Consider the following 15560-nt stretch of genomic DNA (forward strand, 5'->3'; position numbering starts at 1 on the left):
CCGTTATGAATATTCTGGATGTTTTGAGGAGGACCTCTTATTGTGCAGACCACTACCCGCCAACACAACAGGTGCTCATGTTTTGAGGAGGTCCTCTTATTGTGCAGAACACTATCTGCCAACACAACAGGTGCTGAAATATTCCGTCTATTGGACTAACGAAGTTTCATGGTCTAATTGCATAGATGTGTGCACAGATGGTGCAAAAGCTATGATGGGTCCTACAGTCGGAGCAATAACGAGAATAAAATAAAACGCCAAGAATTGCAGCAGTAGTCATTGTGCTCTCCACAGATACACTTTAGCTAGAAAACAAATGCCTGTTTCGTTCAAGAAAGCTTTAGACGAATCCATTCAAATCATTAACTACATAAAATCAAGGCCGTTGAAGTCAAGACACTTCACAATACTGTGTGAAGATATGGGAAGCCTTCATCGTTTCCTGCTTCTCCACACAAAAGTGAGGTGGCTCTCACGTGGGAATGCACTCTCTCGGTTGTACGAATTAAGATTGGAAGTCTTAGCTTTCCGTTTGGAGCATAACACCAAATTAGTAGACCTTATTAATGACGAAAATTGGCAGTGTATACTTGCCTATTTGTCAGATATTTTCTCCAAAATGAACGGAATGAATATTTCACTCCAAGAGCAAAGTGAAACACTGCTATCGACAAAGTTCGAGCATTCAAGAGGAAGATCAATATTTGGGAAGAGAGTGTCGAGGAGGGGCAGTTCGAGTGTTTTCCTCTTCTCAAGGAGTTTTTGAAAAACAAAACATCGGCGCTTAGGAAAAATTTGTTTCATCAAATCCTGGAACATCTCCGAAGCTTGATGTCATTGTTGGAGCATTATTTCCCAACAACTGAAGATGAGAAGCTGCTGAAATACGAATGGGTGGTCAACCCATTCACTGTATCCAAAAAGCCGAACATTCTGTCATCAAATGAATATGAGTTGTTGATAGAAATTGCCACAGACCCTACCTTGAAATCAAGTTTTGACATAGACGGTTACTCATAGTATTGGATCCGTTTGGATAACAAGAAATACTACCCCCTTGTTGAAAAGGCAAAACGTTTACTTCTTCCATTTGCCACAACATACATGTGTGAATCTGGATTCTCGATCTATGCTGCCCACAAAACTATGTATTGAAGCTGTCTAGATGGGGAACCAAACATCCATCTCCAGTTGTCAAGAACTGAACTCAACTTTTCAAAATTGTGTCAGCAGAAGCACCCTCAACCATCACATTAGGATTTCATTATTATTCCTACATAGTAAAGAAGAAAGCATTTTCCTTCGTAGATGCTCAGTGAAAGTACCTGAACTATAACTCTGCAGGAATTTTGTTTCTGTCTTCTATCATTTACAAAATAATTATTAATTGAATTCTGTTGGCATTAATATCTTTGTTACAAAAATTAAAATGATCTCTAAAGCTAATTTCTTTTCTTTATAATATATTCCGTCCTCTCAGTAAAAAAATATGGCCTGCGTATACTTCAATTACAATTACTTACTATTACCCTGACACTATATTGTGGCAACTGGCTGCGAGCATAAACAAATGAGGACTTTTCACGTGTCACCTTGTAAAAGGTAAACATCCTCTGCCAGAATTGTTTTCTTTGAGAAAAAAAGTCTTACGTTCTGTGAAATGCTTTGTCTTCTTATATAGAAATGAGAGAGTCTGATTGTTTTCCTAATTTGTTTACAATCGAGGCTGACTGACATGATATAGTGTCCAAGTAGTAGTTGAAGTTGTCAGCTGTGGCTAAACTGTTGCCACGCTGCCTGCCAGTTGCCATCTACCAACTGACAGTACACCGTTGCAACGCCACCTGCTAGCTGCCGGCTATGGACTGACAGCTGCCAATCAGTAGATACGCAAAGACGTAAAAATGACTAGACTTTCCGAGCTGTTTACATGGGCACGAAAATCGATTGTGGAACTGGAAAATGGCTTTATAAAAGCAGATTTCCAGAATCGGTTTTGAAGTGTTTACCTGACCAACCAAAAGCGGAACTGGGACATTGGCTTATGTAACCCGGTTTTGGAAGACGCATGTGAACTGGGTGAATGTATTCCCACACATTGAACAACAGATGTTACAACAGTCCTTTAAAGGTAATTCCTTGGCCTCTCTTCTTTCGTAATGTGTTTGTATCCCGAATCATGGGTCTGCCTCTTTTCTTCACAGCCGCGCGGAATGGCCGCGCAATCTAAGGCGCCATGTCGTGGATTGCGCGGCCGCTCCCGCCGGAGGTTCGATTCCTCCTTCGGTCATGTGTGTGTGTGTGTGTGTGTGTGTGTGTGTGTGTGTGTTGTCCTTAGGGGAAGTTAAACTTAGGTTAATAGTGTATAAGACTGGGGACTGATGACCTTAGCAGTTAAGTCCCATAGACTTTACATACATTTAACATTTTTCTTTAGATTTCACGAAAAACCACACACACAAACGACTGTTACGAAATATGTATGCTCCTTACACAACAGTAGCCAAACAGTGGAAGTGAACAGACCACAAGCGGCAGCTTGTCAACAGCGAACAGTTTGGACGTGACGTTGATTGCTCTTGGAGGAAGGCAGCTACAACGTGTGAAATGTCAATTACCAAGTAATTTTAATCAGGCTATAGTGTGTTGAGCAAAGGGAGTAAATCCACTAGTAAGTGTCTGGATACAGTGGGAATTCAAATTAGATCGTTAATTTCCAAGTTGTTTTAATTCATCTCTAAACCAAAGACTATTGATACTTCAGGTGGGGTGGGGGAGTCATTGGGAACATGGCACTTGCATTAAAGACCTTTCAGTTCCCATGGGTTTCAAAATGGTTCAAATGGCTCTGAGCACTATGGGACTCAACTGCTGTGGTCATAAGTCCCCTAGAACTTAGAACGACTTAAACCTAACTAACCTAAGGACAGCACACAACACCCAGCCATCACGAGGCAGAGAAAATCCCTGACCCCGCCGGGAATCGCCCATGGGTTTCGCTCTGAAATTTAAAGTTACTGTGCTCTTGACTGACTAGGGATCTGCCATGGATTTTCGACTGAAGAAGGGGTCCGCCAGCTGAAAAGGTTGGGAAGCCCTGCTCAACATGGTGTGTGGCCCAGATCTACTTGACTGTATCATGGTTTACGAAGATGATATCTTAGTAGCTATGTACATTTCACAAATTGCTGGAAATGACTCTGGGAAAATTTTCATTGGCAGGTGAAACAGCTAATTTTGCAAAAACAGATTTTTGTAAAGGGCAATAAAAAATTTCTTCAACATGTTGCCTCGTTGGAAGGAATAACACCTGATCTGGATAAGATAATTGCAATTAGGAACTTTGCAGTCCCACTTAAGAGAAAACAACTCAAGATTTCCTGGGATTACACTCATTTTTTCGAAATTTCGTCCCAGACCAATCGTTAAACAGCGATGCCCTATTGGGATCACTGAAAAAGGACAAAGAATGGTTTCAGTCAACACAATGCTAGGAGGATTTTGAGGATATAAAATATGCACTGGTGCATGCAGGAATCTTGAACCACGCTGTCAGGGCACAAGATTTTTGTGCGGTATCTGATGTGTCATTTTCTGGACTGGGGGCTTAACTGTCCCAATCCCTGAAGGAGGGGCTTAAAATGGTTCAAATGGCTCTGAGCACTAGGGGACTTGACATCTGAGGTCATCAGTCCCCTAGAACTTAGAACCACTTAAACCTAACTAACCTAAGGACATCACACACATCCATGCCCGAGGCAGGATTCGAACCTGTGACCGTAGCAGTGGCGCGGTTCCAGACTGAAGCGCCTAGATCCGCTCGGCCACACCGGCCAATGAAGGAGGAAGTGTGGAAGATATTAGAGTTATTAGTTTTGCCAGTAAAACACTGCTGGAATGCGAGAGAGGTTATTCTGCAGCTGAACTTGAAGCATTAGCCATCATCTGGGCATTCAAGAAATTTAATTACTATTTCTTTGGGAAAAGTGTTAAGGTATACTGTGACCATCAGGCCTTAAGCTTCTTATTATCGCGCACACTGTAACACAACTGGTTGGCACGATGCAATATGTTCCTCTAATCATATGATTTTGAAATAATTCATGTGAGAGTCAAAGATGATGGATTAGACGACACATTGTTGCAGTTATCGCAAAGACTACCTAAATTCAAGGAATTGGCAGAACAAACATAAGGGCTGAGAACTATGTTAATGAAAGACACAAAGCACTGACAACATATTTTAGACATGTGTTGGAACGTGGCTCATCTGCAAAAACAGGTTCTCTGATGGAAGAAGATAAGATCGATCATGAAGGAGAAGAATCATCCAAAAATTTCACAATATTACACAGTATATTGGGATATACCGATTTGTAGAAATAATCCAACTAATGATCTTTGGTGTGCACGTATACTGGCATATTGCAAGGATACACCAATCTGGTACACACACTACACTTGGGTACACTATGGTGCTCAGAAATGCTGTCAAAAGATTAGTGTTTACTGTTACTTCCAAAATATGTTTTGGCGTACACTGCAAACTTTTAAAACCTGCGTCTGCTGCCGAAAGGCTAAGCTGTCAAATCAGAACTTTAAAACGGAGCTACATCCAATCATACCAAAACCCCTGCCATCTGCACGAGGAGGAGTGAAATATATAGTTGGATTACGCGATGTATTCTCTAAATATGTTAAATTATATGCTACAAAATCTGTTGCTGCAGCATCCATAGCGAGGCGCATTGCAAGTGATTACTTCCCTATGGTTGACAAGACTGTGACTAAGTTGTAATATAATGTGTCACATTTTACCTACAAGACATGGAAAAATTTTTTGCGTGACCAGAAAATTGAGCAAATTTTAATCTCAAAATTTAGCTCTTAGTCCAACCGAATCGCGGGAATTTTCCGTGAATTCAGTAGATTTATGAGAAAGTATGCAGCCACCAAACAGACTAAGTGGGTGAAGTTTCTTGACATGTTTGAGCAAATCGTTAACAGCATTCCATTGTATAATACACCACATACACCATCAGATCAATACACAAAAACAAAGGAAAAGAACGAATGCCGCGCGGGGTTGCCATGCGGCCTGAAGTGTCTTGTCACGGTTCGCGCGGCTCCCCCCGTCTGAGGTTCGAGTCCTCCCTCTGGCGTGGGTGTTTGTGTTGCCCTTAGCGTAAGTTAGTTAGAGTTAGATTAAGTAGTGCGTAAGCCTAGGGATTGATGACCTCAGCACTTTGGTCCCATAGTCCTTACCATAAATTTCCAAAAGAACGAGTGGGCTACACTGATTCCGCATGTACCTAGATAGGAAGTATCCTTCGAAGAAAAGGTACGCCAATTATTAATATCTTTAACAGACAGTGCCAAGGTGGGAAAGATTCATTGTGACTAGAAGGTGCCTAGTGATAATCAATTCTCTGTTGGGGAAAGTATACTGCTAAAGACCCACTGTAAACCATCATTGTTACAGAAGAAAAATGAGAAATGGTAATTGATGTACACCAGTCGTTTTGGGATTGTGGAAATACTGCATGATGGAAGCTATTTACTCGCATACCCACAGAGTGGGAAGATGAAAGGTTTGTACGCACATCGCGACCTGAAGAAGTAGCTCCAGCAAGAAAACATAAGGAAAACTAACAGCAGAGACAATGCTTATGTAGGTAAAACTAAGATAAAAAATAGTGAGAAGAAAGTAAGGCTATAGATCACAGCGCAAGATTAAAGAACAGAATCACAACAACACGGACATACTGGTACTGTTCTATCCTTTACACAGTACTGAAGTAAAACAAAAAATTAGTACACTTATGTGGCAAATGATGCTGGATTGTTGTTGTTGTGGTCTTCAGTCCTGAGACTGGTTTGATGCAGCTCTCCTTGCTATTCTATCCTGTGCAAGCTTCTTCATCTCCCAGTACCTACTGCAACCTACATCCTTCAGAATCTGCTTAGTGTATTCATCTCTTGGTCTCCCTCTACGATTTTTACCCTCCACGCTGCCCTCCAATACTAAATTGGTGATCCCTTGATGCCTCAGAACATGTCCTACCAACCGATCACGTCTTCTAGTCAACTTGTGCCAGAAACTTCTCTTTTCCCCAATCCTATCCAATACATTCTCATTAGTTATATGATCTACCCATCTAATCTTCAGAATTCTTCTGTAGCACCACATTTCAAAAGCTTCTATTCTCTTCTTGTCCAAACTAGTTATCGTCCATGTTTCACTTCCATACATAGCTACGCTCCATACAAATACTTTCAGAAACGGCTTCCTGACACTTAAATCTACACTCGATGTTAACAAATTTCTCTTCTTCAGAAACGCTTTCCTTGCCATTGCCAGTCTACATTTTATATCCTCTCTACTTCGACCATCATCAGTTATTTTGCTCCCCAAATAGCAAAACTCCTTTACTACTTTAAGTGTCTCATTTCCTAATCTAATTCCCTCAGCATCACCCGACTTAATTCGACTACATTCCATTATCCTCGTTTTGCTTTTTTTGATGTTCATCTTATACCCTCCTTTCATGACACTGTCCATTCCGTTCAACTGCTCTTCCAAGTCCTTTGCTGTCTCTGACAGAATTACAATGTCATCGGCAAACCTCAAAGTTTTTATTTCTTCTCCATGGATTTTAATACCATAAAAACGAAATTGGGCTACGACATTTGTGACTAGCAGATAAGGAGCAAGGTAACGTACTTGTAACCGTCAGGAAAGATAGTATATTGATCACTGAAGATTAGGTTAAGTAATAGAGGAATCCAGAGTCAATCGTCATGGACCTCGCAAAATATTTTACTACAGGTTGATCAAGATGAGTGGACAAAGGATGGAACAAAAAACTGACCTTCTTCAAGGAATGGAATAGAGGAATTGATACACATATATTTTTCTTTGTGTTTGCATAAATATGCATAACCCATGCAACTCTCAATTCTAATATCACTCCTGACGCCAATAAGGGCTAACTGTTCGGAACACATAGAAAAGTACAAATACTATTAAGCACAGTAATTTAATTTTACCTTTATTATTAAGAGAATTGTATGAGTGCTCAGGTCTACATTTTGTAACTGGAGAGCAAAACCACATCCAACCTACAGAAGAGTAGAAGTCAAACCACTTGAGAAGAAGCAGCAAAGTGTTTTGTAGTGATGGGCAGGACCAAAACGTTTATACATCTTTAGTATACGCTAGTGCTCTGTGTGACGTACCTTCCCTCCTCCTTCACTCACCGGAAAGAAACGCGACTCGTAACGATGTTCGTCCCCGTCGGTGTGACGTGGAACAGCACCTGTAACTCTCGTAAGAACACTACTCCTCGCGTGGTTCAGAAAATTCTGTTATCTGTCCGCAGCAGTCTTCTCAGCTTGTGCGAACTGGTAAACTGCAAACGTTTATTTTTATTTTTATGCCCGGTTAGTTCCGTGATGAAATAAAATCTTCATTCTTGATTTCATCATTACGGTCGTTTTTCACATCATACATATCGAGGATGAAATTTTGAGGTCTACTATTCCGTTACTACGTCCAGTTATGAACAACGGTCCGACGTAACTCCAGAGATAACTTACGTTGGAGTAAATGTTTTTTTTTTTTTTTTAATACGCCGTAATACTGGTTTACACTAATCACTCTTCACTGTCCATTATTCATGTACTCACTTCACTTAAAATGTTTAAAGAGTCAATCAACTTGCATTAATACACATTGTATTGTCTGTTTAATGAGTTACGCGACACGTAAGATTTACCTTTTGACTCAGATTTTATTGTTCTTTCTGTAATTAATTGTTTGCCCCTATAACACACGCACACCGATATGTCATTCAAGATTAACTTAAGTTCAGTTCAGTAATCGTGACGCCGGCGACAACTTTTGACTAATCGGCGTACTTGTCTTTCTTCGTGTCTTCGTTTTATTGTGTCCCACTCAAGACTACGAATTGTTTTTCTGTCGTTGACCCATTGCTCTCAAGGTCTGTAACTGTTCATCAGTCCGATAAACTAACATCACTCAATTGAAGTCTAACACTCGTCTTACTATTACCGTCGCATTGAGAACAGTAAAGATTAACTTTCTTCAGTCGAGTGACTGAGCAATACTTCAATCTCTATCTCACGAATTATCAAACTTCCAAAAACTGAAACAATCTAATAGAGTTTGCATCCAAACAACTATCGCAAAAGTATTCTAGAGCGACTCAAGAGCAACTAACTAACGGAACATTTCCATATTCGAGTTGCATTGTAGTCGTATTGAATTTCCTTTTCGATGCGGCTACAACTCTCTTCAATGGTAAATGTTATCTTTGACTGAATTACTTTCTTGGATTTAACCTTCGTTCATATGATTTTGAATTTATTCTATAGATGTTTAATAAAGAATCTATGATAATCCTCTCCTTTTATCTCCCCTTTTTGTTTGCTATTCTCAGTATTTGAATGATATAGGTATTAATCAGAATACTACCAGTGCAGATTTTATCGTCAATACTTGCCGTCACTGTCAAGATGACTCACTTCCCTACTTTAAGTTTCCACTAAATTTGTTGACTGGATTTTTCTGTCCTTGGAGGCGTTACATCTGACAGAAGCATGGGAACGATTGAGGAGACATAAATAAATATAGCAGCTCGACAAAGGCTCACATTGTTTTTATGTAATAGGTATTACACGCAGCAAGCCGCAGAAAGTGAGTTATCATGAAGGAAAGTAAAAGATACAATGAAATGAACATGAACCACAAACATAAGTGGCACAACCAAAATCAGTGAAGAACATAGATACGGCGAACCTAGTTGGAGAATAACAAATGGTACACACTTGGATGTAAAGCTATCTATGTGAATAACTAAGAAGGAATAAAAAAGAAAAGTTGAATAATATTCTCTATTTTCGAACTGTCTACTGTATCTTCGTTGATCCATTATGGATCGCGGGACGACGGCTGGCATGAACTTCTTGATGCAATAATTTACTAACAGCCGTATGTATTGTAGAAATTTATTTTATTTTATGAACTTCTATGTGCTACCAGTTTCGGCATTACATTGATGTCATCTTCAGGCCCCACTCGTCGTAGTCGTAAAATCGCTATACACGGAAGGAGCCATATAACTGGATCCGTGAATCAATTCGTCCTGCAACAGCTCTTGGTGGCCACCTGGCTGCTTCCGTGTATAGCGATTTTACGACTATGACGAGTAGGGCCTGAAGATGGCATCAATATAATGCCGAAACTGGTAGCACATAGAAGTTCATAAAATAAAATAAATATCTACAATATATGCAGCTGTTGGTAAATTATTGCATCAAGATGTCTATTTTATTCTTATTAGTGTTTGTTTTAAGATTTGAAACTATCAGTTGGTAATTACCGCGAAGTTCCGCTCTGGATCTCGTTGAAATGAAATTCTTCCCCCCTCCCCCCTTCCTCCGCCACAGTAAACTAGCGGTAAAACCAGTGATTCAAATGGCTCTGAGCACTATGGGACTTAACATCTGAGGTCATCAGTCCCCTAGAACTTAGAACTACTTAAACCTAACTACCCTAGGGGCATCTCACACACCCATGCCCGAGGCAGGATTCGAACCTGCGACAGTAGCGGTCGAGCGGTTCCAGACTGAAGCGCCTAGAACCGCGCCGCCACTTCGGCCGGCAGCAGTGATTCACAGCTTAAATTTGAGACTATTCCGAGCGCTTGATGGTGGTCCGAAATTGATGCGAAAGTAACCAAACGATTAAGCAAAGCGTATCTACCACGAGGAAAAAGAGTGCTGTAACTTTAAAAGACGTGCTTTCCAGACAATCCGCGTATACACACGATTCGCGTTTATGTATGCTGGAAGCACAAGACAGTCTCATGTAATCTGTTTTTGCTTGCGCCCTGAATAATAATGAGAGGGAGGAATACCTTAAACAAATATCTTATAAATAATAAATTGTAAATAAATGTAATATTTTTTTCATAATGCGGAGACACGGTCATAATATATTTCTTTAAATTCAGTACTGCCATTAGACTTGTTTATTTACAGTGCTACATTTACACTTACACAATCATGATTTCGGCTTCAAAAATGGCTCAAATGGCTCTAATCACTATGGGACTTAACATCTGAGGTCATCAGTCCCCTAGACTTCGAACTACTTAAACTAACTAACCTAAGGACATCACACACATCCATGCCCGAGGCAGGATTCGAACCTGCGACCGTAGCAGCAGCGCGGCTCCGAACTGAAGCGCCTAGAACCGCTCGGCCACAGCGGCCGGCTCGGCTTCAAAGTGCCATTGTCAAGGGTTTTAAGTGTTATAAATTGCCTAAGATGGCATACTGTCGTATTAAAATACACTATTAGACACATTGTCTAAGAGTCGATATTTCTTGCAGAGCCTACTGCTTTGTTTCATTGCTGAGTACACCATCTTGACTAAATAAATGTGTATGCTTCTGGTGATATTCTCAAATTGGTAAGAATTGTGCTCATGAGCGAGGGCGGTATAAAGGAAGATTGTCATGAAGTTAAATTAAAAATGACTACTATATAAACTGAGTGACTACGTTGGAGTAGCGCAAATATACTGAAGTGAAAACTGAGGTTTAAGGAAGTTTTGTTCCTGCTGTCGAGAAAAAAACGTTGCGGTCTTGCAACAGGGATAGCAAAAGTATCTAAAGGTAGCATATCGCATGCATATAAACATTAAACTGTGTTACTTACTGGGATCTAGAAGTAAGGAAGGGAACATCAACTTCAAGAACCTTGCTAATCTTCTCTGGGTTTGGTGGAGCCTGGTGAACGTAAAACCACGATGAAGCAAAGCATTCGGCAACCCAGGCTCGTAATGCACGTACGGTTGGTTATAAGGTATGCCGCACAGCTCAACAGTGGTGGATAAGACCAGCATGCGCGCTGCAGTATCGTACTGCTTGTTGCGTACGCACTCATGTACGCGCCAGCATTGTTGCCGTCCATAGGACGAAGGGACAATGTGTATTTAAAAATAGTAAGCGAACTTCGCAAAGACTATTATACAAGCGCATATTGAAGGAACTTGTAGAGAAAGGAATAAATGTATCCTCACTAAAAGCTCATAAGTTTACACAAAAGGAGAAGTCTCGAGACACCCATGACCTAAGATTACCAAGAATGAAATTACGATGCAATAAAAGAGAACGTAATATCTTTATGTATATCTATGTAGTGTAAGATGTTATCTAATGTCTGTTAAAATATTTATTCCATGTGAATTATCATTTGAGAAAGCATCGGGTCCCATGGGGAGTCTCTGATACCAAAAAACTACCCTTTGAATGCCTTTTGACGGATGAATCAAAGGGCGGTCTAAATACCCAACCCATTCCCGATTCAGTATGCGACTTCAACATCCAATAAGTCACCCGAAGAAAACATATAATGATGTATCAATCTTGCCTTGTATTTTTTTCTTGTATCAGTTTCAGGTTCGAGGAACTGTACATTGTTTTACTGGAAAACATTTGTTTATTATATTATTGAAATATGAATGTATAAAATATGTACAAAAAGGGAAATCAATCACCTTGTAACGAAGCTAATGTGATAAGAGATAAGATCTCCGATTTAATTAAATACGTTAGAATGATTTTTTGTATGTAAAGTAACTGTAGTTGAAATAACAGATCGAAGGACCGTTTCATATTACTGTAAAAATTGATATGTGAAGAAACCACATACGAGGCCACCAACCTCAGGGCGACATGGACGATAATGAATACTAAGATTTTAAGATACCCGAGAATACTCTGGCACAAGTGAAAGACAGTACGTAACAAAGATTTTGTGAAGTGAATCATTGGGGTCGTGTGAACTGCAAGGCTTCGCCCAAGGGGCAGGTGAACGCGACGCGACGTTACCACTGTATGTATCAACTGCCATTTTCGAATTTGAAGTTCTAGTTATCATCTTGCAGTTAAGCATTCAATTTTGCATACTTGAAAAATCATGAACTACTGTTAAGCGTTGTAAAATTGGGCACAAGTGGAAAAATGTGTAACATCCGCAACACAATATTTACTTATGGTATAATATAGGGGTGAATGCAGAGGAGGCAGCTCGTAAGATTTGAACTGTGTGTGGAATGAGTGCTTTTGGGAAAAATACGACAGAAAAAGATATTTTTGTTTCAACAAAGATCGTTCCGGCGTGAATTAAGGAAGTTTCGACTACGGATATAAGTGCTGCATTACCATTTAACCATCATGCGACATTTACATTCAAGAGACAAGGTCCAGAAGTCTGGTGTAGGTGTACTGCATGCACTAATTTGAAACAACAAAAATCAACTGAGTGACTATTATTGCAATTTTGCTTCAACGTCATCAGGTCGCTCATTGAGCATTCCTACGCAATACTGTTACCGGTGACGAGTTATGATGCCTTTATCGTTAACATCCAAAGAAGAAATGAAAGACTGAGCACTACCAAAAGACGTAAACTCGAGCAAAGAATAGTGTGGACACAATACTTTTCATCTGATAGCTCCAGATATGTGTTTTGCACTACGAAGCCTTCCCCAAGGGTTTGTCCATCACAGCTGGAATTTGTTGCCAACAATTGAGACACCTTTCGGTCGCAGTGAAAAAATTCAAAAATGGTTCAAATGGCTCTGAGCACTATGCGACTTAACTTCTGAGGTCATCAGTCGCCTAGAACTTAGAACTAATTAAACCTAACTAACCTAAGGACATCACACACATCCATGCCCGAGGCAGGATTCGAACCTGCAACCCTAGCGGTCGTGCGGTTCCAGATTGTAGCACCTAGAACCGCACGGCCACTCCGGCCGGCGTAAAAAATTCGACCGACAAAACTACATCATGTGTGCTACTGCATGATAACGCACTCTGTTGATTAGAGAAACAAAACTATTCAGGAGCTTGATAGGGAACTCATCTTTCAGGCATTTGTATTGATAGGGAAGTCATGTCTCAGGCACTTGTCCCTCTGATCGTTTACTCGTATCCTTTTGCCTTTCCCGCTCTTGATCGATCAACAGTCAAGGTAATTCATTTCTAGACGAAAATGCTCTTCAAACTACACTGGTTTAATGACATCGGTAGATCCACTAGGTTTCTACAGGCGTAGAATTGGTAAACTACTTTAGCATTGTCAGATTGTTTTCCATATTGTGGAAGAAGATACTGCTGCTAATTAATTTCTCTTTGATGATTACTGTTCAGTAAACTAATGGAAAACCGCAATTAAAATATTCGCTCTACTAAAACAAATTAAATTCAACTTACTACAAAAACATCTCTACTTTAATAAAGCATTAAGTGTATGTAACACGATTGTGCCTATTTTAACACGAATTGGTAGGATATTACCGACTTTTGACTTCGAAAATGTGTGTATTTACTTCATGTCCGGTATCATACTCAAGTATTATGAAAATGTGGCACTTCATAGATAAAATTACGTATTCACAACAACAATAAATATGTCGGCAGAAAACAAAAGAGGCATTATGAATATTTGCAGTACCACAAGGTTTTCGCTCTGACACTAACGAGTACTGAAAGTAGGAAGACGACTGTTGCTCGAGCATTATCTTACGATTGCCTTACTGAGTTTCTAGCTGCCTGCTTGTAGCTCTGCTACAAGAAGAATTAAAAACATGCCTCAGCGAATCTCGAAAGACGAACGAAAGCAACTTGCACCTGGTAGGCAAGCACTTTACCTTTTTTTGCGTTTGTTCGCTGCGGACGTCACATGACATCCGTTCAAGTTCGTTGTTAATCCTTTCACTCTGTTTTTTATTACAGAGACCAATCAGCTCAGAGCTCTTATTTATTGGCCCATTAGCCTGTATGACGAATAAATCGCAACACAAGAGACGAGAGTAGTTGTATTTCCCGTGTGGAACGACGTTCGTGGACTCAAAAGCATTAATTGATGTCCTTTTATCACATCTCAAGAGAAAATCACTCATATTATTCATCTGAAATTACATGATAATATCAAGTGAATTTAGCAGGATAGTTCTGTACCATCAGGGAAGTAACTCGTCGGTCACAGAGTTGCCATACATATTATGCGTAGTTGCAGTTATCTTACTTGGAAGGATACCAGCTGATGTGTTCTGTAAGTGACCTCGAAGTGACTGTAGCTTAGTCTCAAAGCTGTGGGTGGCAGGGGCCGGAATATGCTCATTATATGTCAATGAGTCCTATTCGCATTTCTCTAACTATGTTTAGGGGCTAGAGTGTAATTACTTGTAACACATGAAACTCTGAGTGCAAACGAAGCGTCATAACTGCGAAATTATTTATGTTTTACTGTCTTAATCGGACCGAAACCTTGAAAGCGTGTTCACCAGACACGATTGACAATTTTGGAGCTTCTCCAGTGGTTGAGTTGGCAATGTATCTTTGCTATACAATATTGTTATTGAAATCACTGTCATTGGGACGCTCGCCAGAAGACGGGCATGACCTGGCTTCTTGTTGTCAGCTTTTCTGACGGATATTCTGCCGTTGCTCGAAACGTGAAGATGTACGTTGAATTCGAATATTGCATATGCGAAAATGTGATGTTTCTATTCTTGCAGCTCTAACATTCAAAAGATAGTTACAGTTGGCGGCAGAAAAGCGCCTGAGAACCAACAATTGATAAAGCAGTCATAATTAGTGGTATCTGACGAACTCCATCTGAAATATGACTTTTGTGAAAAACTACTTTTTTTCATCTGCACAGCACCGCAGTATGAACTTAAGGGTTTCGTAGAATTCCTACACCTAATTTCTTTGTCATCCTTTTCAATTACAGTAGAGGAGGAGTAAAACCTTCTGACTTGAAATATATTTTTCCAGCGGGATTTGAATCTTTGGTTGCAGGTGCAGTAAGTAGTACATCCAGGGAGGTATCAAGAATGTGAACGTTCACTCATTGCTGTAGTATAGGCTGAGGCAGAAATATGCAGGTTTTTTACAAAGTAAACGGTGAGAGACACCGTAATTATCGCATAGAGTAACCATCTCGCAAACGTAAATTTTCCAAATCGCTGTCACTTATTAAACATGAATTGTTCAGAAAATTACTATATCTAGTGAAATGAGTAGGTTAATGCAGCTCCAGTCCGTCACTGAGTTGCCAAACACTTTCCGAATAGCACTTAAGATAGTATATATATATATATGTGTGTGTGTGAGGCGGGAAGGAGGGGGGAAGGGGACAGAGGGCATCTGTTTTTTCGGACACTACGATTAGACTGCCTTCTTAATCAATTAAATGTCGAAGGAAGGATGTCCAGGCTGTCACAGGGCGTTAAAATTATAGCTACTTCGGCAGATGAAAATTTTTGCCTGACCAGGTTCGAACCGGGTTTCATGGTGTCTTTTCTTTCGGACATGTCCGAAAGAACAGACACCACACAAATATGCATATACAGGGTGTTTAAGGAGGAATAGTTGATATTTTAGCAGGTGGTGGTATAAACGAATTGCACAAAAAATCCCATATAAATGTGTCCACTTTTTATTGAGTACAGAGA

The sequence above is a fragment of the Schistocerca piceifrons genome, chromosome 3 (genome assembly GCF_021461385.2).
Source record: "Schistocerca piceifrons isolate TAMUIC-IGC-003096 chromosome 3, iqSchPice1.1, whole genome shotgun sequence".
NCBI lineage: Eukaryota > Metazoa > Arthropoda > Insecta > Orthoptera > Acrididae > Schistocerca > Schistocerca piceifrons.